Source organism: Phyllobates terribilis, unplaced genomic scaffold, assembly GCF_046119375.1.
Source record: "Phyllobates terribilis strain yellow unplaced genomic scaffold, ASM4611937v1 Scaffold_11__3_contigs__length_659146591, whole genome shotgun sequence".
NCBI lineage: Eukaryota > Metazoa > Chordata > Amphibia > Anura > Dendrobatidae > Phyllobates > Phyllobates terribilis.
The window spans coordinates 274,011,340-274,035,700 of NW_027362771.1; positions in this window are offsets into that span (position 1 = coordinate 274,011,340).

Consider the following 24,361-nt stretch of genomic DNA (forward strand, 5'->3'; position numbering starts at 1 on the left):
AGCGTGTGATTATTGCTGTACTGACAATATTTGGCTCTATGTATGCATGTGAGCAGTCTTTCTCACATCTAAAGAACATTAAGACCATCCTTACGATAACATTTAACAGATGGAAGTCTCAATGCCTGCATGAAGCTCTACCTCACCATGTATCAACCAGACTACAAAGCCATCAGCAAAACCATGCAGCACAAGAAGTCACATTAATGATAAGAAGTACTTTATTCATCTTTGGTTAGCAACAGCATAACAACGTTATTAAAAAGAATTCAGAGACTTATTGTACTTTAAAAGTGTCAGTCGTGCATAAAATGCACACATTTACTTGTATTTAGTTTTAAAAATATTGTATGGCTCTCACGGAATTACATTTTAAAATATGTAGCATTCATGGCTCTCTCAGCCAAAAAGGTTCCTGACACCTGTACTAGGTACTAACCATGCAGGGTACCCAAACTTTTGCATCGGATCATTATCCTTTTTGTATTTTTTAAAATGTAAAAAAAGAAAATATATTTTTTTTTTGCCTAAAATACAAAGGATATGTGTCATCTTTATCTTTAGGCCTTTTAGAGATCATTTTGTCTTCAACTTGCTTAACTGTTCACAATAACAGTCATTTTGACCAGGGGTGCCCAAACTTTTATATGCCACTGTATCTATCTGTTTTCATTGGCTGTAAGCCATAATCATCAACATTAACAGAAATAAACACTTGAAATAGATCAATCTGTTTGTAATGACTCTATATAATATATGAGTTTCACTTTTTGTATTGAAGAACTGAAATAAATTAACTTTTTGATGATATTCTAATTTAGTGAGATGCAACTGTATGTGCCATATCAACAAAAACAAAGGAAACTCCGAGCCAAATGGTGATCTTTCCCATCTATATCAACATGCAGTATTTTAGAGAAATTGTATAGTAAAAGTACCCACTGCAAACAAAATATGCCTTCTTTATCCTTATATGAATAACTTGAGTGGTATATATTCCAAAAATTTTAGGCTCTTCAAAAGTAGCCCCTGACAGCATAAAAAAGTGGGTCTGAAATCACTTTGAGGGTGAATTTACACACTGCAGATTTAGTTGCAGAATAAATGTGGCTGAAAATTCAGATGAATGGGATAGTTGCAGAAATTTTTGGGCCAAAATCTTCAGTATGTGTAGTCTTAGGGTTAATACACATGCTGAATATTTTGTTATGCTAATTAAGCTTTTTCTAGCTACAGTAGCTGTAGCATAAGTTATCTTTGTGATAGGAGATGCAACAAGTCTGACCACTAGTTATACAAGATAAAATTGTTTATATGGTGGTCTATGTAACTTTTCATGCTAGAGTTGTATTATAATTATATATATAAAATAATCTTGAATGTTCATGAAACCAAATAAACACATACACAAAGTAGTATGTATGAGATTAAACAAAGTTATCTAATTAAACCCAGAAGTTTCTGTTTATGGCATGCCAGACTAGAATAAAGTTATCAGCAGCAAGTTGGCACCACAAAATATTACTTTCCCCTGTGAACTCTACTCATCTGTTGAAAGTTTAGCATCTGGAGCCAAGCATCATGTTCTATGCTGCCAAATCAGACTACGTGGCTTACGTTTGCCCAGATCAGTGACATATTACTCCCCTGCTTGTGTCTCAGTCTTTCCAATAGTAGTCTACTGTATGGTGTAAGTACAAAGAGTTTAATTGTTGATTTCAAATAAACTTAGAGTAATTGTGGTTGTTAAATATGATAAGCAAAGCACATCATTTTAGTTTATTAAAGTGGTATTCCCATATCATACATTTTTGGCATATCCCCAAGATATGCCAAAAATGTATTATACAGTAGATGCAAATCCCACCAATGGATCCCGTGTCTGCCTTGAGAACCAGGCTCCCGTGCATGCGGAGAAGATTAGAATTCCCAAACAAATTAATGGGAATTTTGAACACCTGCTCACTCACACCAAAACCTGTAGTGACTATTAGAGATGAGCAAATCTTTTGAAATTCAAATTTGCTGACATTGACAAATTTTTCCCAAAAATGTAATTTGCGGCAAATAAATCTGTGCAATTTTCCATACTGGAAAGCTTTTAATTGCTCATAAAATACACAGGATGAAGAAAGAGACAAAGACCTGCGGAACATACACACTTTACAAGTGAGAAAGAGAGGACCCCGCTGACCACAAGAGCTTACATTTTACAGGAAAGAGAGGGCCCTGCTGATCACAAGAACATATCCTTTACAGGTGATATGGCCAGTAGCATCCTCTCGCTCTAAGAGCTCACACTCTACAGGAGAGAGAGGACCATGCTGACCAATAACTTATACTTTACAGAACAGAGAGACTTACCCATTTACTCTGGAGATGGAAAATTACTATGACGTACAAACTGTGCTCCACTCGGAACTAGAGATGAGCGGTGTTCGACTAGAACTGTTCGCCAATCTCAAATTCGAGCTGTTTTGGGCGGTGTTCGAGTTGTTCGACGAACCCGAACGATTTGCAAAAAATTCGGCTGTTCGAGGTTATGTTCGATAACTGTTCGTGCACCAAAAGCGTGTCCTGCATGTCTGGTGCTATTTAGAGCACCAATCATGCAGGGATTGTCTGCCACTCACTGTAATGCCACAGCCATGGTGGTTGTGGCATTACAGTGATTGCCCAAATCGATGGGAACAGTGCCAACAGTGAAACATGAAAAGCCGGCAATTCAGCAGCGGCATACACCGGTACCCGACAATTTAGAACCGAAAGAATAGAGCTTCACACATAGATTAGATAGATATAAACATGTCAGCCACATATATATGAAGTACAGTGACAGTGTTGCTTACTGTACTTGTCATTTAGCGTAAAGGATTTATCAAAAAAAATAATAGTGTTTTCATGCACCGTCTCTTTAAAAAAGCCGGCCGGCAATTCAGCAGCGGTACCCGACAATTTAGAATAGAAGGAATAGAGAATCACACATAGATTAGATAGATAGAAACATGTCAGTCACATATATATGAAGTACAGTGACAGTGTTGATTACTGTACTTGTCATTTAGTGTAAAGGATTTATTAAAAAAAATAATAGTGTTTTCATGCACCGTCTCTTTAAGAAAGCCGGCCGGCAATTCAGCATCTGTACCCGACAATTTATAACAGACAGAATAGAGCTTCACACATAGATTAGATAGATAGAAACATGTCAGTCACATATATATGAAGTACAGTGATAGTGTTGGTTACTGTACTTGTCATTTAGCATTAAAATAAAGGATTTATTATTAAAAAAATTGGCGTGGGGTTCCCCTTAATTTTAGGCTCTAGCGGAGGTTAAGCAGACAGCTGGGGCAGATGTTTGAAGCCTGGGAAGGGGGTAATACCCACGGAGCTTCCCAGGCTACTAATATCAGCCCACAGCTGAATACATAGCCTTTACTAGCTATTAAAATGGGGGACCCCCCAAAAAAAATGACGTGGGGTCCCCCCTTATTTAATAGCTAGCAAAGGCTAGGCAGACAGCTGGGGGCTGATATTAATAGCCCAGGAAGGGAGCCATGAATATTGGCCCCCTCCCAGGCTAGAAACACCAGCCGTCAGCCGCCCCAGAAATGGCGCATTCATAGGATGCGCCAATTCTGGCACTTAGCCTCGCTCTTCCACGCTGCCCTGGTGCGGTGGCAGGGGGTAATAGGGCTGGGGTTGATGTCAGCTTATAATGCCAGCTGACATCAAGCCCAGGTTAGTAATGGAGAGGCGTCTATAAGACACCCCCATTACTAACCCCATAGTCAAAGTTAAAAAAAACACAAACACCCAGAATAAAGTCCTTTAATTGAAATAAAGACACAATTCTTTATTGTTCTAAATTAAACTATACTTACCATCACGCCCATTCCAGCTGAAGCCAACGATCTCCTGTAATAAAAATAAAATAATAAAGCAACCTCATCCTTACCTTTCCATGGTTCCCACGACAGCTTCAGCTCTGCTACATCGAGATGACAGGCTGGACCACAGCAGAACGCTGCCATCCAGCCTGTCATCCCGCAGACACTGAGAAGAGCAGGCTTGCTTGCGCTCCACATTGTCTCTCTGTGACGGCATAAAGATGAGCCGAGGTCATGTCCAATGAACTCGGCTCACGTCATGCACGTCACTTACAGCGTGGGAGAATTCTCACGCTGAAGCGCTGAGTGCAGGAGAATTTTCCCACGCTGTCAGTGAGGTGCATGAGGTGAGCTGAGTTCATTGGACATGAGCTCACCTCTTGCACGTCACTGACAGCGTGGGAGAATTCTCCTGCACTCAGCACTTCAGCGTGAGAATTTTCCCATTGGACATGACCTCGGCTCATCTGGATGCCGTCACAGCGAGACACTGAGGAGCGCAAGCATGCCTGCTCTTCTCAGTGTCTGCGGCATGACAGGCTGGATGGCAGCGTTCTGCTGCGGTCCAGCCTGTCATCTCGATGTAGCAGAGCTGAAGCTGTCGTGGGAACCATGGAAAGGTAAGGATGAGGTTGGTTTATTATTTTTCTTTTATTGCAGGAGATCGTTGGCTTCAGCTGGAATGGGCGTGATGGTAAGTATAGTTTAATTTAGAACAATAAAGAATTGTGTGTTTATTTCAATTAAAGGACTTTATTCTGGGTGTTGTGTTTTTTTAAAATACTTTACTAGAAATTCATGGCGGTCATGTCTAATACTGGCGTGACCCCATGAATTTTGGGCTTGGGGCCAGCTGATAATACCAAGCTGGCCCTAACCCCTTTATTACCCAGTGAGTCACCGCACCAGGGCCCTGGATGAGTTGGGTACAGCGCCAGAAGATGGCGCTTCTACGAACGCGCCATTTTCCGGGGTGGCTGCGGACTGCAATTTGCAGCGGGGGGGGGGCCCAGAAAGCTTGGGCCTCCCTGCGCTGCAGATTCCAGCCCCCAGCTGCCTAGTTGTACCTGGCTGGACACAAAAATAGGGCGAAGCCCCACGTATTTTTTTTTTAATTATTTCATGAAATTCATGAAATAATTAAGAAAAAAAGGCCTTCCCTATATTGTTGTGTCCGGCCAGGTACAAATAGTCAGCTGGTGGTTGGGGGCAGCCCGTTCCTGCCTGCTGTACCTGGCTGGACACAAATATAGTGCCAAGCCCCACTTCAATTTTTTTTAATTATTTCATGAAATTCATGAAATAATTAAGAAAAAAGGCCTTCCCTATATTGTTGTGTCCGGCCAGGTACAAATAGGCAGCTGGTGGTTGGGGGCAGCCCATTCCTGCCTGCTGTACCTGGCTGGACACAAATATAGTGCGAAGCCCCACTTCAATTTTTTTAAATTATTTCAGGAAATTCATGAAATAATTAAAAAAAAATTGACGTGGGGCTTCGCACTATATTTGTGTCCAGTCAGGTGCAGCAGGCAGGAACGGGCTGCCCCCAACCACCAGCTGCCTATTTGTACCTGGCCGGACACAACAATATAGGGAAGCCCTTTTTTTCTTAATTATTTCATGAAATAATTTAAAGAAAATTGACGTGGGGCTTCGCCCTGTTTTTGTGTCCAGCCAGGTACAACTAGGCAGCTGGGGGCTGGAATCCGCAGCGCAGGGAGGCCCAAGCTTTCTGGGCCACCCCCGCTGCAAATTGCAGTCCGCAGCCACCCCGGAAAATGGCGCGTTCATAGAAGCGCCATCTTCTGGCGCTGTACCCAACTCATCCAGGGCCCTGATGCGGTGGCTCACTGGGTAATAAAGGGGTTAGGGCCAGCTTGGCATTATCAGCTGGCCCTAAGCCCAAAATTCATGGGGTCACGCCAATATTAGACATGACCACCATGAATTTCTAGTAAAGTATTTAAAAAAAACACAACACCCAGAAAAAAGTCCTTTAATTGAAATAAACACACAATTCTTTATTGTTCTAAATTAAACCATACTTACCGTCACGCCCATTCCAGCTGAAGCCAACGATCTCCTGAAATAAAAGAAAAATAATAAAGCAACATCATCCTTACCTTTACATGGTTCCCATGACAGCTTCAACTCTGCTACATCGAGATGACAGACTGGACCGCAGCAGAACGCTGCCATCCAGCCTGTCATCCCGCAGACACTGAGAAGCGCAGGCTTGCTTGCGCTCCACAGTGTCTCTCTGTGAGGGCATCAAGATGAGCCGAGTTAATGTCCAATGAACTCGGCTCACCTCATGCACGTCACTGACAGCGTGGGAAAATTCTCCTGCACTCAGCGCTTCAGCGTGGGAGAATTCTCACACTGAAGCGCTGAGTGCAGGAGAATTCTCCCACGCTGTCAGTGACGTGCAGGAGGTGAGCTGAGTTCATTGGACATGAGCTCACCTTATGCAGGTCACTGACAGCGTGGGAAAATTCTCCTGCACTCAGCGCTTCAGCGTGGGAGAATTCTCACGCTGAAGCGCTGATTGCAGGAGAATTCTCCCACGCTGTCAGTGACGTGCAGGAGGTGAGCTGAGTTCATTGGACATGAACTCGTCTCATCTTTATGCCGTCACAGCCAGACACTGCAGAGCGCAAGCATGCCTGCGCTTCTCAGTGTCTGCGGGATGACAGGCTGGATGGCAGCGTTCTGCTGCGGTCCAGCCTGTCATCTCGATGTAGCAGAGCTGAAGCTGTCGTGGGAACCATGGAAAGGTAAGGATGATGTTGCTTTATTATTTTTCTTTTATTGCAGGAGATCGTTGGCTTCAGCTGGAATGGGCGTGATGGTAAGTATGGTTTAATTTAGAACAATAAAGGATTGTGTCTTTATTTCAATTAAAGGACTTTATTCTGGGTGTTTGTGTTTTCTTTTAACTTTGACTATGGGGTTAGTAATGGGGGTGTCTTATAGACGCCTCTCCATTACTAACCTGGGCTTGATGTCAGCTGGCATTATAAGCTGACATCAACCCCAGCCCTATTACCCCCTGCCACCGCTACAGGGCAGCGTGGAAGAGCGAGGCTAAGTGCCAGAATTGGCGCATCCTATGAATGAGCCATTTCTGGGGCGGCTGACGGCTGGTGTTTCTAGCCTGGGAGGGGGCCAATATTCATGGCTCCCTTCCTGGGCTATTAATATCAGCCCCCAGCTGTCTGCCTAGCCTTTGCTAGCTATTAAATTAGGGGGGACCCCACGTCATTTTTTTGGGGGGGTCCCCCATTTTAATAGCTACTAAAGGCTATGTATTCAGCTGGGGGCTCATATTAGTAGCCTGGGAAGCTCCGTGGGTATTACCCCCTTCCCAGGCTTCAAACATCTGCCGCAGCTGTCTGCTTAACCTCCGCTAGAGACTAAAATTAAGGGGAACCCCACGCCAATTTTTTTTAATAATAAATCCTTTATTTTAATACTAAATGACAAGTACAGTAACCAACACTATCACTGTACTTCATATATATGTGACTGACATGTTTCTATCTATCTAATCTATGTGTGAAGCTCTATTCTGTCTGTTATAAATTGTCGGGTACAGATGCTGAATTGCTGGCCGGCTTTTTTAAAGAGACGGTGCATGAAAACACTATTATTTTTTTTAATAAATCCTTTACACTAAATGACAAGTACAGTAAGCAACATTGTCACTGTACTTCATATATATGTGACTGACATGTTTCTATCTATCTAATCTATGTGTGAAGCTCTATTCTGTCTGTTATAAATTGTCGGGTACAGATGCTGAATTGCCGGCCGGCTTTTTTAAAGAGACTGTGCATGAAAACACTATTATATTTTTTAATAAATCCTTTACACTAAATGACAAGTACAGTAAGCAACACTGTCACTGTACTTCATATATATGTGACTGACATGTTTCTCTCTATCTAATCTATGTGTGAGGCTCTATTCCTTCTTGTCTAAATTGTCGGGTACGGGTGTATGCCGCTGCTGAATTGCCGGCCGGCTTTTTTAAAGAAAGTGTCTTCTGAGCAGTTTGTCAGCTTTTGGACACCTTTGAAGGTGTTTTCTATGTGTTTCTATGTGTTTTTGTTTGCCTGCCATTGGTTTTAACGGTGTTCGACGGTGTTCTAAGGTGTTCGACGAACAGTTCCTCGAACATCCCGGTGTTCGACGAACCGAACCGAACCCGAACACTACGGGGGTGGCTCAACACTACTCGGAACCACTGATATCTGATGGTCCAGGTACAGACCACCAGTGTAGATGGTATGATAATCTGTAAGATGTGACACTGCAGTTCATTATGGGGAGGCCCAATGCAAAATGATGTTTGTCTGCTGTCTTATGATTCAGCTAGAAGTGTGGAAAATGGTGGCAGACAAGTTTTTTTTTGTGAACTGTGAATTGAATCTCAAATTCTTCGAATTCATGTGAAACTTTAGGAAATTCGACTCAAAATGCGATGCTCACTATAAACTTTTATCAACCTTCCATTTTCTTCCAAAATCTTGGAATATTATCAAAATAAAGTATCTCCTTGCCGTTACTTTCTTTGGAAAACATCTTTCTGTTTCTTTGATTCATCTAAACAGACACACTAAAGTTTTAAATGTTCTTATAGTTTCCCAGACTTATGGATAGACGTAACATACTTCATTTAAGACATGTCTTGTCGACTGATTTACAGACTATACTCACTTATGAATTATTGACATGTTTGTATCCAGGTCTGTATCCTGCCTGTCTGACCATTCAATTAATGTCTTTTTTAAAAACAACTCTTAATCTCTCTGTTGTGGTTTATTAGTAATGAAGGCCATACTAATGTATTGTCTCCCTTTACAAATCCTCACAGAGATTTTATCAAATTAACCCCTTAACGACCGAAAATATGCCTTTTAACGGCGGTCATTCACTGCTCTGATGAATAAGTGAATAGTGTAGCCCTGTACCCTTGCTGGCTTTTGAACCAATCTGAGCCAATTAACCTCTTACATACCACTGTCAGTGGTGTCTAAGTGGTTAAAAGGGGGTTAAAAGACCCTCTTTGGCAGGAACAACTCCCAACAATCATAATCCATGCCGATTGTGGCCATGGTACACTGAGGTTATCTGATGACCCCAGGTTTTTGTGGCCGGTAAGATCCTGCTATAAAAAGAGGCTCTGTCAGTGAAGCACTGACAAGGCTCAGGCACTGCGGAACACAACTACTGCAACGCATGAGACCAATGATCAAAATAAAAATATCCATATCCCATAGTGGGACTAAGTGAAAAAGTAAAATAAGATATAAAAAAAAAAAAAAAAAAAAAAAGAAAAGCACACAAATCATGAAAAGCCGCTTCTCCACTAAAACGCAGCTTTTGCATTAAAACAAAAATAAGCAAAATAACATGCACATAATTGGTATTGCTGTGTCCAGAATGGCCCGATCTATAAAACTGGCATGTTATTTATTCCATATGGCGAACACCATAAAAAATAATAACAAACAAGACAAAAATAGTGCTTTTTCATCATACTGACCCACAATAAATGTAATAAAAAGCGATCAAAAAGTCATTAGGTAGAAAAAATTGTATAAAGGATAACACCAAATCGTTCCTCAAAAAAACAAGCCCTAATATGGCTTATTTACAAAAAATAAAAAAGTTACGGCTCTCAGAATATGGCAATGCAAAAACAAATTCATTTTTTTAAAATATTGTTTTAAGTCTGTAAAAGTAATAAAGTATAAAAAAAACGATATAAATCTGGTATCACTGTAATCATACAGACCAATCGATCTTATCACTTTTACCGCATGGTGAACCATATAAAAAATTGAAATTAAAAACAATAAATGAATTGTTGTTTTTTGTTCACTCTGAGTCTGAAAAATCTGATTAAAAAGCGATCAGAAATTGTTATGTCACTGTGTCCAAAAATGGTAACAAAAAAAATCTCCAACTAATCATGCAAAAAATTAACCCTCATTCAACTGTTTGCAAAAAATAAACAGCTCTCAAAACATGGAAGCGAAAAAACTATTTTTTTTATAAAAATGTATTTATACTGTATAGCACCAAAACAAAAATTATATAAATCTGGTTTCACTGTATTTGCACTGATCTGAAGAATATAGCCATCTTATCACTTATACCGCAGACTGGACAGCAAAAATAAAATAACTATTCTTGTACTGCTGTCTATTTGTTTACTGTGCCTCCCAAAAATCAGAACTAGGCTCACATTTATTGTGCACTCTCCATTGAGCTCTTACATCAGGGTTTCCGTGTAAATCCCCTAAAAATGTGATTCAGACGATTCCCCCAATGGAACCACTGACTTATGAGGCACATGGAGTTCCTATGGCCTGGTCTGTATTCCGGCGGTGTCCCATCATTTTGGCGTCTTTTTAGAACACAAGTGTGGTCGACCACAGTTCTGTGCATGCCTAAAAAGATGGATACCACCGGAGCAGACGTCAAACGGAGTCCAATGTGTCTCCATCTGCCTCAATAGAGTAAGTAGTGCCATCAGGGGTTTCGTCTAAATTGCCTTTTTGTGCAATTTATATGGAAACCCTGACGTAAGTGCTTAATGTAGAACACAAGAATGTGATTCCACCTTATACTGAAAGCAGTCATAAAATGTTATGTACCCCAAAATATTACCCATAAAAAAAAAAAAAACAGCCCCCACTTAGGGTTGTCATCACTGGAAATATAGGGGTCCCACGTTACTGGCAGAACAAAGATTATAGAAAAGCAACAAGGCCCCCACCCCCTCAAAAAAAATACAGTGAAATCTGCATTCCCAAATCCAAATGCCTCCCCCCTTCTAAGCCCCACTGTGCCTAAATTGCAATAAGCAGCCACATGTTTGGTATTGTTGTAGCAGGGAGAGCACACTTAATTTACTGGGTGTGTGAAGCACAAGCTGGGCACAATGTATGAGGGCACTACACTGTATGGGCGCACAATGTATCGACATTAAAATAGCATATTTGCAATTCTCAAGAAAAAAAACACGGCGTGAATGTTGCAAAATAGTCGCTTGAGCCGTAGATGCATTCATTGAGAGATGTAATTTCTACAATGGGGTCACTTTTGGGGTTTTACTGCTGATCTGGCACCTTAGGGGCTCCTCAAATGTTTTCCACAAACTATTCTAGCGAAGACTGTGCTGTAAAAGCCAAATAGCACTCATTCCTTCTCAGACCTCAGCATTAGAGAGAAAATGCGCAATAAATTGTGGGTTCAAGTTTCATCTTTTAACCCTTGTGTAAATGGCAAATTTGCAGCAAATAAAATTTTTTTTTACCAGTAAAATATTATATTTCCATGTCCCACTGTAATAAAATTCTGTGAGGCTTCTGAGGTTTCAAAATACTCACTACACCCCTAGATAAATTTCTGCTGTTCTGGCACATCAGTGGTTTGGCCCACAATCTTTTCAAACGGTATTTGCGTTCTAAAAGCCAAGTAGTGCTCGTTTCCATCCGATCCCTGCTGTATGCTCAAACACTAGCGTATAATCACATATGGGGTACTGTCACAGTCGGTAAAAATTGCATAACAAATTATTGGGTCCATTTTCCCCTATTACCCCTCATGTAAATTATAAATTTGGTGCTAAAACATTATATTAGTGGAAAAAATATAATCATTTTTTTTCTTTCACATCTAAATGTTATAAAGTTTTGTGACACACCTGTAAGTTAAAAATGTTCAGTATATGAATAATTGATTTCTTTAAGGGGTCTACTTTCCAAAATTGGGTCACTTGTGTTATTTTTTTGCTGTTTTAGCATGTCAGGGGCTCTGCAAATGCGACATGGCATTCACAATCTATTTCAGACAAATTTACGGTCCGAAAATGAAATAGTGCTCTTTCCTTTCCGAGCCCTGCCATGTTCAGTTTTTGACTACATATGGGGTATCCTCGCATTCAGGAGAAAATGTGTAACAAACTATGGGGTCCGTTTTTTCCTATTATCCATTGTGAAAATTACTAGTTTGGGGCTAAGAAATCACTTTAGCAAAAAAAAAAAATTGTTTTCGCATCCACATTTTAAAAAATTCTGTGAAGCACCTATTGGTTCAACAAGCTCAACACACTCCTACATGAATTCCTTGATGGGTCTAGTTTCCAAAACTAGATGGTGGTTTCTCATAGAGGATTCTGCTGTTTTGGTACTTCAGGGGCTCCGCAAATAAGATATGATGTCTGCAATCTATTCCATTCTATTCAATTTACATTCCAAATACCAAGTGTCGCTTCTTCCCTTCTGAGCCCTGCTGTGTGTCCAAACAGAACTTTTTGACTACATGTGGGTTATCGCCATTCTCAGAAGAAAGTGTGCAACACAAACTGTGGGGTCCACCTTTTTGTGTTACCTCTTGTAAAATTTGAGGCTAAAGCAACATTTTCGTGAAAAAAGTAAGATTTTCAATATGATAACCTAATGTTATCAAATTCTGTGTGCTATTCCTTGTAAAAGTGAAAGATTGGGGCCACAGCAACATTTTAGAAGAACAATTACAATATATATTTTTTTTCATTCCACTTTGCATTAATTCCTGTGTAGCATCTGAAGGGTTAAGAAATTCCAGAGAGCAGTTTTGAAATATTTGGGGGGTGCGGCTTTTAAAATGCTAATAGAGAACTGAGTGTCTAACAAAACCCTTTTGGGATGAGAAATCATAGTAACAAATTACCCAAAGGGAAATTGACCCAACTTAGGGTATAATGTGATTAAACTTGACTTTTATTGTAATTAATTAATATGGTCTAACAAATAAAGATTAAAATAACTCAGGTGGTATTTTTATGTAGTAGCATTTCTTTGGGGCTCCTCTATGGAATATCACTCTTCTAAAGCTAATCTATCTCCTACTTAGATTAATGGGTTTAGTCCACTAGCTAGGATAGCTTTTCTGAGGACAATTATAGATGTCAGTTGCAAGACCACTAGAGCTGATTAAAATTCACTCATAGCGTCCCCGACATGTTTCGCCATGTCTGGCTTCATCAGGGGACTGAGGCTAGACTGAGTTAAAAAACAGAGTACAAGGTCTTTTAAGGCTTCTGTTGTGACATCATCAAATTACGTCACCAGGTCACATGGTGATCACAGCCAAACCGGGATTGTGATAATGTCACAGTCACATGTTAAGATCCTGTAAAACAGAGAAAACATTTAGTCCTATTGTATCATTATTGTGCAGTTCCTATTAAAAAGATCATATTGCATATATCCTTTTACTCTAATCAATTTTCTCATATTGTTACTGTGCATATCAAAAGATCTTAATAAACTTTCACCTAACCACCAATATAATTTTGAATAAACTCATAAACCAACCAAAATCATAACAGATCTGCTCTTTCCTAAATTAGTAGCTTAAGAATAACAATCCTTAAAGGCAATATGTTATTATGTTATTATTACTATTATGCAAGTATGTTCAAGAAAAATAAATTCATTTTGGTTTAGTTTTATTTGAGAGAAATTACATCAACTGTCAGTTTAGTTGTCATTAAGGATCTTCTTCTTAATGCACATCCCAAATCACATATAGGTATATTTCAGTAAAAGTAGATCATGGTTTGAATTAAGTATAGAAACGATGTCCAATACCATATAGATACCTAGCATATACAATGAGCAATCCAATTAAATAAAGTTATAAAATATCAGTGTTTTGAGAGCTCAGGACTCCTAAGAGCAACTCATTGGCTCACTTGATTTTAAAACATTTTGCACTTCATTAATATCCTACAGACTTATAGGTAAATCAATTATAGTCAAAGTATGTAAACAGCATAATCCATTTTAAATATTAAGTTCAAATAAGCCATTGATTGCGATCAGCAAATCATAAACAGTAATGATAAACAGACAGCTGCAGGCTGATATCAATAGCCTAGGAAGGGGCCATTAGGCCAACATGTTCACTGGATATTAATAACAGCTAACAGCTTACAGCTGTTTAATTAGCGTTTACTGCCTAGTATACCCCAGAAAAAAAATTGACATAGGGTCCCCCTATAAAATCTAACCAGCAAAGGCTAAACAGACAGCTGTGGGCTGATATTAATAGCCAGGGAAGGGGCCATGGATCCTGGCCCCCTTTGAGGCTAATAACATCAGCTCTTAGTGGCCCCAGAAATGGCACATCAATAAGATGCGCCAAATCTTCCCACTTACCCTGATGTGGTAGGAAGTGGAGTTATAGGGTTGGGGTTTGTGTCAGCCTCATATTGGCAGCTGACATGAAGTCTAATGGTTAATAAAGGAGAGGTGTCTATAAGACAATGCCATTTCTAACTCAATAGTAAAAATTTGTAAATAAAGACATAGTCTGAAAAAAAATCTTTAGTTAAAATGAAAATTCAAACGGTTTTAAACATTTATTTAGGAATAAAAACACAGTGTCAAGAGGAAGATGAGAGACAACAGACCTAACAATGCAGATGAGCTGAAGGCTGCTATCAAAGCAACCTGGGGTTCCATAACACCTCAGCAGTGCCACAGGCTGATTACCTCCATGTCATGCTGCATTGTAGCAGTAATTGATGCAAAAGGAGCCCCGACCAAGTATTGAGTGCATTTACTGAACATACATTTCAGTAGGCCAACATTTCGGATTTTAAAATCATTTTTCAAGCAGTTGTTAACAAGTATTCTAATTTACTGAGATAATGATGTTTGTGTTTTCATTGGCTGTAAGCCATAATCATCAACATTAACAGAAATAAACACTTGAAATAGATCACTCTGTTTGTAATGACTCTACATAATGTATGAGTTTCACTTTTTGTATTGAAGAACTGAAATAAATTAACTTTTTGATAATATTCTAATTTAGTGAGAAGCACTTGTATATGGATGACTAACTGAATCCCTAAAAAATGTTGTAATTTTTTTAAAAAACTTTCTATACCACCGTAATGTAACAATAACCGCATTAAACTGTATGGATGATTAATTGAATCCATCAAATTTTTTTGGACATAAATATTTTTGAAGTGTACTTTATGTACACCTACACTAATAGAGGCTATGCACAAAGTACAAATCGAGTAAAAAAATTTATAAGGAGGGTAATACAGTAATCCTCTTCAGGTGTCTGCTTCTGCTTCTCCTTCCTAGTGAGGCTGGGGGAACACTCTCCACCTGCTTCCTGGAGCCCGATTCCTAGGTGCCTGGGCTGTAAGTGACCCGGCTTGGGGTACTGCTGGACCCCTCGACATGTAGAAATGTTTGACAGCTTCTTGTTTCACCTGCACCATCGTCTGGGGTGAGGAACCCCAAGGATAGTATGATCTTTTGGGGGTAGTAGTCCCTTCTCGATCCTCCTCGAGGAATCTCTCCCAGGCTCGTTCATTTCTTAAGAAGGGTTCATCCTGCTCCCTTTTTTCTGGCATAACACACCGCATAACAACTATGTTGACCCTCCATTTTGAGGAACGTGACCATGTGTCAGGCCGTTAGCTCTTGCACCCTTCGAGGCAAGTGTTTAGTTTCTACTGGCCGCTGGTTCAATGAGATGTGATGACAGGTCCCAAACTCTTCAATGTACCCTCTTCTCTGCTGCCGGTTGTACGTAATGACCTTCCCATAGGATGCCAACTGTCAGTACCTTGCGGCTAGCAGGCCTGCCTGGTCCCGGCTCTCCTACTTCACTCTTCTAACCAGCCTAGGACCCGCAGTCCACTCACTAGTTGCATGTTCCTGGCTCTCCTGTCTGCAGTCCGCAAAAACCCCAGCGGTGAAGGCTGCAACCTGGGTTCGAGCTTTAGTAGTTCTATGAAGCAGCCTGTTCCAGACCACAGGCTTCTGCCACCTCCACTGTTGCACCAGCTTGGTCTGGTTCCAATATTCCTTGGGTTGCTACCTCGGGAGTCTCATGGGATTCAGACATCTTTGTAGCCTTGGTACCCACTAAGCACGTTACACTGTATGACTTATCAATTTAATCCCGAAAATTTTTGTAACGCTTTTTTGGAGTGTTATCTACCAATGAAACGTACCCCAGAACATGTTATACTGTATGGATGAGCAATATAATATCGAAAACATTTTGACAAGCTTTTTTGACGGTTATATATGTGACGCTGAGTCACTTTTCACAGCCAGGCCATGAGACAGGATAGTCAAGGAGTTCGAAGTCAAAGCCAGGAGGGTAGGTCATAAACATAGGGAAGAGACAAAAGCGTAGTCAGGTACCGTTCCGTAGATCAGAATACCAGGAGGAAAGCAGATAAGAGCAGAAGTGGTTAAACAGATGGATGGGCAGAACAAGGTCCAAGGTCAGGCAACAGAAGATCAATAAACAAAACTCAAGGCACAGAGAACAAACCTCACACTAGCTGAATGTATGTCTGGCAGAGATCTGGGACAAAAAGCTCAGTTAAGTAGCCAGGCTTTCATCTGGGATAATGAACACCTGAAGATAGCCAGTGCCTCCCAGTCTTAGATTGGACAGCTGAGCTGTCAATCACCACACTGACAGCTATTGCACGCCCCTGCACCAGATTGGATGGTCGAGCTGTCAATCACAGTACTGACAGCTCCAGCATGCCCCTGTACAAGATTGGATGGCTGAGCTGTCACTAACTGCATCTCAGACACAGTGAGGGGTGACAATATACCACCGAAATGTACCCAAGATATTACGATACTGGTTTATCACTGCTGGAATCCAGTGGCCGAAGGAGCATGAGCAGGAACAGCAAGCAGGTATAGATATTCTTGGAAATAGCAAAGAATGTAGGAAAACAATTCAGAGATAAATGAGAACAGTCTGGGTAAGAAAGTTCAGGAGCTGGAAACTGGAGCAAGACTAAAAGCTAGACACAATACTCAAGGAATTAGTGAGAGATCCATGTGGCTTTAAGTAGGCCCAAACAGGAAACCAGATGGAATCCACAGGTTCAGAATCTGACATCTTAGTAAAGGGTAATTGCAGAACACAATAGCAGCCTCCAGTGGTAAGGAGTGAAATTGCAGCACAATTATTAAATTGAACAATAGTAGCCACTTGTGGTCAAACTGTGGAAGGACAACAGGAATCCTGACACAAGAACACGTTACACTGTATGGCTGACAAATGTAACCCAGCAACATTTTTAATGTTCTTTTTGTGTCTTATATATCACAAAAATGTACCCCAGAACACTGAATAGTGTATGGGTAAGAAATGTAAAAAAACACTTTTTAAACGCTTTTTTGTAATGTTATATACCACCAAACAGTGATAGAAAGCATGAAATACTCTACGGATGAGTAATCTAATCCACAAATATTTTTCAATGCTTTTTGTAAGTTTTACATACCACTGTAATGTAACAATAACCATGTGGATGAGTCATTGAATCAATAAAAAAAATTGTAGCATAAATATTTTGAAAGTGTACTTTATGTACTAATACAATCATAAATGATTTGCAGAAAGGGCAAAGACAGTAAAAAATTATTAAGAAGGTCATCCATAGACCACTGAAAAGCAATAACTTGCAGGACTCATTGAAAATATTTTTAAAGTGCAGCTGCTCTCTCTACTCCTACACTCAATAAGGCTTTGCAAAAAGTACAAAGCCAGTAAAAAATTCTAAGGAGGGCAATACAGTAATCCTCTCCAGGTGTCCGCTTCTTCTTCTCCTTCCTCTTGAGGCTGGGGGGGACTGCCTCCACAAACATCCTGGAGCCCAATTCTCAGGTTCCTGAGCTGTAAGTGACCTGGCTTGAGATAATGCCAGAGCCCCCAACAAATAGAAATAGGCAACCGACCCCTGTATGACCTGGATCATTGGCTGCTCCGACATACAGTACAGACCAAAAGTTTGGACACACCTTCTCATTTAAAGATTTTTCTGTATTTTCATGAATATGAAAATTGTACATTCATACTGAAGGCATCAAACTATGAATTAACACATGTGGAATTATATACTTAACAAAAAAGTGTGAAACAACTGAAAATATGTCTTATATTCTAGGTTCTTCAAAGTAGCCACCTTTTGCTTTCATGACTGCTTTGCACACTCTTGGCATTCTCTTGATGAGCTTCAAGAGGTAGTCACCATAAATGGTCTTCCAACAATCTTGAAGGAGCTCCCAGAGATGCTTAGCACTTGTTGGCCCTTTTGCCTTCCCTCTGCGGTCCAGCTCACCCTAAACCATCTCGAGGCTTAGCACTCTATCACTCTCCTTCTTGGTCAAATAGCCCTTACACAGCCTGGAGGTGTGTTTGGGGTCATTGTACTGATGAAAAATAAATAATGGTCCAACTAAACGCAAACCGGATGGAATAGCATACCGCTGCATGATGCTGTGGTAGCCATGCTGGTTCAGTATGCCTTCAATTTTGAATAAATCCCTAACAGTCTCACCAGCAAAGCACCCCCACACCATCACACCTCCTCCTCCATGCTTCACGGTGGGAACCAGACATGTAGAGTCCATTCGTTTACATTTTCTGTGTCGCACAAAGACACAGTGGTTGGAGCCAAAGATCTCAAATTTGGACTCATCAGACCAAAGCACAGATTTCCACTGGTCTCATGTCCATTCCTTGTGTTCTTTAGCCCAAACAAGTCTCTTCTGCTTGTTGCCTGTCCTTAGCAGTGGTTTCCTAGCAGCTATTTTACCATGAAGGCCTGCTGCACAAAGTCTCCTCTTAACAGTTGTTGAAGAGATGTGTCTGCTGCTAGAACTCTGTGTGGCATTGACCTGGTCTCTAATCTGAGCTGCTTTTAACCTGCGATTTCTGAGGCTGGTGACTCGGATAAACTTATCCTCAGAAGCAGAGGTGACTCTTGGTCTTCCTTTCCTGGGGCGGTCATCATGTGAGCCAGTTTCTTTATAGCGCTTGATGTTTTTTGCAACTGCACTTGGAGACACTTTCAAAGTTTTCCCAATTTTTCAAACTGACTGACCTTCATTTCTTAAAGTAATGATGGCCACTCATTTTTCTTTACTTAGCTGCTTTTTTCTTGCCATAATACAAATTCTTACAGTCTATTCAGTAGGACTATCAGCTGTGTATCCACCAGACTTTTGCACAACACAACTGATGGTCCCAACCCCATTTATAAGGCAAGAAATCCCACTTATTAAACCTGACAGGGCACACCTGTGAAGTGAAAACCATTTTCAGTGACTACCTCTTGAAGCTCATAAAAAGAATGCCAAGAGTGTGCAAAGCAGTCATGAAAGCAAAAGGTGGCTACTTTGAAGAACCTAGAATATAAAACATATTTTCAGTTGTTTCACACTTTTAAGTATATAATTCCACATGTGTTAATTTATAGTTTTGATGCCTTCAGTGTGAATGTACAATTTTCATAGTCATGAAAATACAGAAAAATCTTTAAATGAGAAGGTGTGTCCAAACATTTGGTCTGTACTGTAGGAGATGGGGAAACCCAAAGACAGTACGATCTCTCAGGGGTGGAAGTAGCCCTGTCTCAAGTCACATCAAGGAGCCTCACCAAGGCCCGTTTATTCCTCAAGAAGGGTTCATTCTGCTCCCTTCCTTTTGGGATCACACCCACTGCATACCAGCGATGTTGCCCTTCCATTTTGAGGAACGTGACCCTAGTTTGAGCCGTCAGCTCTTGCAGCCTTCGAGACAAGTGTTTAGTCTATACTGCCCTATAGTTGAATGAGATTATGGGCCCCAAACTCTTCAATGGACCTCCTTCTTCACTGAAAGTCATAAGTAACTACCACCCCAGGGATGCCAACTCTCTGTACTTTACGGCTAGTGGGCCCAAAAACTTTTGTCCAGACCTGGTCCTGACTCACCAGCTTGTCTTTTCTGACCAGCTTAGGCCTGCTCACTAGTGATGAGCATGCTCGCTACTGCTCGGTGCTCACCAGAGCATCTCACTGCTCGAGATGCTCGGCACTCGCCGAGTATTTCCGGGTTACTTGGGCGGGAACTCGGGTCCCCTCCCTGCATGTTTGGTGCTCTTTAGAGAGCCAATGAACATGCAGGGATTGCCTGCCATGCACTGTAAGGCCGTAGCCATGTTGGTTGTGGGCATTACAGTGATTGGCTGGCCGCACAGTGTCATCAGGTCTATATCAGACCGGGCGCCGCCATGCTCTTCACAGTCACTCTGGATCAGACAGTGTAAGCAGAGCTGCTGCTGTGTCAGGGAGAGATTTGATAGTGTATTAGGTAGTGTAGGGAGAAAAACCGTACATTACACATATCCATCTTAACAAACAGTCCTTCTGAGGACTAATCCATCTGCAGAGATATCAGGCAGGCAGGGTGTAAAGGCAGGCGGTGTATATAGTAGACTGCAGTGCATATAGCACAAGAGGCTCCATTCCAATTCTGCATCTGCTGCTGCTGTTAGATATCTCTATACAAAGGCCCTGGTCTCAGGGGCCAGGAATACTTTTCTTTGGATCTTAATCCTCATTATTTGCTTAGAAAGCAATCCAGAGAACACCATTCTTTCTGCGCCATTTGCATGTTGGCACTGCAGAATACAGCCAGGTCCTTTCCATATTAGAGCGCTAGAAATCCAGCTATTTAAAACTGTTTTCTCCATCAAACGGATCACATATACTTTGTCAGAAAATACTGCCATTTCTGGCCTCCATTAAAAATTTCCTTTAGCGCGTCATTGAAGCAATTCACCGCAGTTTGCTGTTCAAACTACTTACCTAAAGGCCAGGTATTTAAAACTCTGTTTTCTCTATCACACGGATCACTTGTAAGTTTGCTCCAAACTTAGTCATTTAAGTGAGTGTGGAAGATACTGTCCTCCATTTAAAATTGGCAAGGCACATGGCAAGGGACGGGGAACTGGACGTGATATTAATAGTGCATGCAGAGGCCGAGGACAAGGCCATGGGCAAGCCAAAATTGTGCCACAGCAAACACCCACATCTTCTCGCCTAACCTTCCTGTCCCAATTTCTAGGGGACCGCAGAACACCACTATTGAACCCAGAGCAGTGTCAAAAGGCTGTTGGTTGGATAGCGGATAATGCTTCCAGTCACTTAGCCACCAGCACCACCACCACCCTGTCTTCCACACGGTCAAGTATCAGTAGCCGTGAGCCTGGACCGCATATTCCTCACCCTGATCATCCTTCCTCCCACCATGCCGAGTACCCAGAGACAACTGATCCCACACTTGGACACTCTGAAGAGCTGTTCACTTTTCCATTTATAGATTTGGGCCTCTCGCCCGGTCCACTTGAAGCTGGGGAAGAGGAGATCGCGTGTAGCGATGCCCAAATATTTGAGCAGCCACGGTCACATGAAGGCGACGGTGGGAAAGTGTCACAAGAGGTGGACGATGATTAGACACAATTGCCAGAAAGTCAGTAGGAGGACCAGGGTGAGGAAGTGGAAGACGAGGTGGTGGATGATATAGAAACTGACCCAACCTGGCAGGAGGACATGCACAGTGAGGAGAGCAGCACACAGGGGGAGGGAGTCAGAGCACCCCAACAGGCAGGAAGAAGCATTGTAGTGGCCGCAGACAAAAGGCAGGCAATCGTTCCCCGTAACACCAACACGAAGGAAGTTGCCAGTACAACTGTTAGGTCTTCCCGAGTCTGGTTGTTTTTTAAAGACTCTGCCGATAACCCTCAAAAATGCCATTTGTACCACCTGCCAGGCCAGCATCAGCAGGGGTGGCAAAACAACCAGCCTGACCACCACCAGCATGATCAGGCACATGGCAGCAGAGCACCCGACTTTGTGGGCTGAACCCCAGGGTCCAGGAACAGTGTCTGCGGGTGGAACTATTGCTTCTTCCTCTGTTGTGCATGCAAGCCAATCCCCTGTCCATGGTGCATGCGAAGACTCCTCCAGCCCTGCACCTGTCGTTGCACACGCTCAAGTAGCAGCATCAGGAAGCACGTCCATGTCCTTGTCCCAGCGCAGCATTTAGCTGTCCATACCCCAGTCCTTGGAACGCAAGCGCAAATATGCAGCCAACGCCCCACAGGCCACACTACTAAATTCTCACATTTCACGACTGCTCGCGCTCAAAATGTTGCCTTTTAGGCTCGTGGAGACGGAAGCATTCAGCAAAATGATGGCGGCATCCGTCCCTCGGTACTCGGTGCCCAGCCACCAATATTTCTCCTGGTGTGCCGTCCCCGAATTACACAAGCACGTGTCCCAAAACATTAGCCGTGCTCTCAACAACGCAGTTACCGGTAAAGTCCACCAAACCACGGACACGTGAAAAAGTGCTTGTGGGCGGGAACGGTACATCTCGCTGACGGCACACTGGGTTAACATAGTGGAAGCCGGGACCCAGTCAGACCTTGGGACGGAGCACGTCCTCCCGACACCAAGGATTGGGGGGCCCTAGGTCAATCAGGGTTGCCCCTATGTTCTAAAGCTCCTGCACCTCCTCCTCCTCAGCTTCCTCCTCCTCCTCTTCAGCCTCCATCTCCGAAATGACCACATCAGTCACAAGCTGGAAGCACTGCAGCACTGCCTCGGCCAAGCGGCAACAGGTTGTGCTGAAGCTAATATGCTTAGGTGAAAAACCGTACAATGCTGAAGAGTTGTGGACAGCTCTAAAAGAGAAGGCAGATCTGTGGCTCACACCGCTGAACCTACAGCCAGGCATGGTCGTGTCTGACCATGGCCGGAACCTGGTGGTGGCTCTGAGGCGAGGCGAGCTCACAAACGTACCATGCCTGGCCCATGTGCTTATCCTCGTGGTTCAGCGGTTTCTCAAATCCTACCCGGAGCTGCCGGATCTGCTTGTTAAAGTACGCCGCCTCTGTGCCCATTTTAGAAAGTCAGCTACAGCTTCCGCCGCCCTTGTAGTGTTTCAGCAACATTTGCAGCTTCCGGCTCACAGACTGGTGTGTGATGTCCCCACGCGTTGGAACTCTACGCTGCAGATGTTGGGAAGGATTTTTGAGCAGAAGAGGGCAGTTGTTGAGTACCAGCATCAATAAGGCCGTCGGTATTCAGTTCAGACTCCACACATAAGACCTCAGGAGTGGACATGGATGTGAGACATATGCACCATCCTCAAAAACTTTGAGGACTCCACCAAGATGGTGAGCGGCGATGACTTCATAATTAGCATCACCATCCCGCTTCTTTGTCTTCTGAAAAGCTCTCTGCTCACAGTCAAAGAGGATGCATTGCAGGCGGAGTACGATGAGATGGAGCAAGGAACCATACAGGGTGATTACACACAGCCAAGCCTCATCTCATCCCAACGTGGATTGGGTGACAATGAGAAAGAGGAGGAGGAGGAGGAAGGACAGGAGCTAGTTTCATGCACTATAGATGGTACTACCTGCACAGCTGTCATACCGTCTGTTCAGCGTGGATGGTCAGAGGACAGAGAGGAGGAGGAGGAGGAGAGCATGGTCAGTCATCCTCTTGGTGAGGACACGGAAGTCTTGCCTGTTAGTAGTCTGGAACGCATGGCTGAGTTTATGTTACACTGCCTTTCCCATAACCCTCGCGTTCTCAAAATTTTGGGTGACAGTCATTACTAGTTGGTGACGCTTCTAGACCCATGCTACAAGGAGAAATTTATATATCTTATTCCTGAGGTGGACAGGTCTATAAAAATGGGGCAGTACCAGAAGGCCCTTGTTATGGAACTATTAAAAAAATTCACATCTGAAAACGCTGGCGGCAGAGGGCACACTTCGTTGGACAACCAAGGAGTACAGGTGAGAGAGACACAACTTCATTCCAGCAGAGGCAGGGGAACACTGTCAAAGTTCTGGGAGAGTTTTCTCAGACCCTCCCATTGCACAGGCCCTGAGGCGTGGGGTACTCTCACAAGGAGTGCAAAGTTTGGGAAGATGCTGAGGGAGTACCTTGCCGACTGTACCAACATCCTCTGTGATTCTTCTGTACCTTATAATTATTGGGTATCCTAGCTGGATATGTGGAATTAACTGGCCTGGCCTGCCCTGCTGCCAGCGTTTTATCAGAGCGGGTTTTTAGTGCTGCTGGTGGAATTATAACTGATAAGCGCATCCGCCTGTCAACTGAAAATGCTGACAGGCTGACTCTTATAAAAATGAACAAGGGCTGGATTGGGCCAGACTTCTCAACACCACCGAATGATAGCAGCGTAACATAAACTCAAATCCAGTGTCTATTCTTGGGAGCTGTATTCCCATGCACCTTTTCACACCCACACATGGGTATACGCTTCCTGATTTTGGCTATTTGTTCTTGTCCTCCTCCTTCTCCTCATCCTCCACCACCATATCACCAGGGTGACCATGGTCCGTGATGCAACACCCACATAATTTTTTTAAAGGGTGTTTATGATGCCCATAAAAAAAAAATTTTATACAGTATGTTCATGTATACCCCCCAGGGGTAAATGTGTGTCAGGCCATACACTTAGTGCATGGGCATTACACGTATAGGAGGCCTGCTCCTTTCTAATGGGAAAAAATTTTTATGAGGCCCTCCTCC